Source organism: Haliaeetus leucocephalus, unplaced genomic scaffold (assembly GCF_000737465.1).
Source record: "Haliaeetus leucocephalus isolate CR32 unplaced genomic scaffold, Haliaeetus_leucocephalus-4.0 Scaffold484, whole genome shotgun sequence".
Classification (NCBI taxonomy): Eukaryota; Metazoa; Chordata; class Aves; order Accipitriformes; family Accipitridae; genus Haliaeetus; species Haliaeetus leucocephalus.
The window spans coordinates 6,199,414-6,200,313 of record NW_010972920.1 but is presented as its reverse complement, the minus strand read 5'-3'; the positions used below and the strand labels follow the sequence as shown (position 1 = coordinate 6,200,313).

Genomic DNA, 900 nt, shown 5'->3' with positions numbered 1-900 from the left:
GGGCTTCCTGCCGGCCGCACACCTGGGAGGGAGGCGAAGGCAGGGGGTGGGAGCACGGCCCCCCCGGCGGGCCGAGGGCATCGGCAGCGGGGGGGGGGGGAAGAAACGACGAGAGCCGCGGCGGGGGCGGGGGGGGGGGGGGCGGGGGCGCGGAGCATGGAGCGCCCCTGCCCGCCCCCGCCGGAGCAGGAAGCGGTGGAAGCGTGGCTGGACGATCACGGCGACTTTACCCGCTCTTACTTTGTTAGGAAAGCTACGAGGTAAGACCGGAGCGGCGGCGGATAGAGGCAGACCCTTGCTTCCCAGCAAAAGCTCGCTCTTCCGTTTCCCCTTGCTGTCTCCCAAGACAATAAAAGTGTCACCCCCCTCCTAGCCCCTCGCCGCCCCCACCCTCGCAAGAGCAAAAACTGAAACCAAGAAGCAGCAGCTCCCTGCGGCTGCCACCGAGGTGCACATGCAGGCGCTTCTCCGGGGGCTCCCGCAGCCTGCCGCCGGCCCGCTGCCGCTCTGCTGCGGGGAAGGAAGGGTCAGCCCCGCGACCCGAGCGAGCGCTCGCAGGGCTGGGAAGCCGCCCCCGCCTCGGAGCGCCCTGCCCTGGGCTCTTACTCCTTTTATTTTGTGTTCTCCCGGGTTTAAAACAGACGTAGTCAACTTGTCTTGAGCAGCAAGCAACATACGCTTTTTTTTCCCCTGCCCTGCGAACTAGATGGAAGTATGTCGAAGCCTCAGATAACATCTGAGCTCTTCGGGAGGGCGGGCTATGTCATGACTCGGTAATCTCAAAACAAAGCGCTGCTCCCGAGGAGCTCGGTCGCCCTGCGGGCTTGTCACCTTTGCGACATGTCGGCGGGCACCGGACGGAGCGGGCGACGGGTTGAGCGCCAAGGGGGCTGACGAGCC

At 66.0% G+C, this 900-nt stretch overlaps 1 protein-coding gene across 2 annotated transcripts in view; it reads left to right on the top strand.

Annotated features, from left to right (window-relative positions):
- PDE5A (phosphodiesterase 5A, cGMP-specific) overlaps positions 1-900 on the top strand; it is a 71,848-nt gene that overhangs the window by 8,644 nt on the left and 62,304 nt on the right. Inside the window, exon 1 of one of the 2 annotated variants that reach the window (XM_010575558.1) lies at positions 190-260. The exons of the other annotated variant lie outside the window; for it this stretch is intronic. The gene's annotated coding sequence lies outside the window, so the exon portion shown is untranslated. Of the gene's footprint in view, positions 1-189; positions 261-900 lie in introns of those variants that run through there. 2 annotated transcript variants of the gene reach the window in all.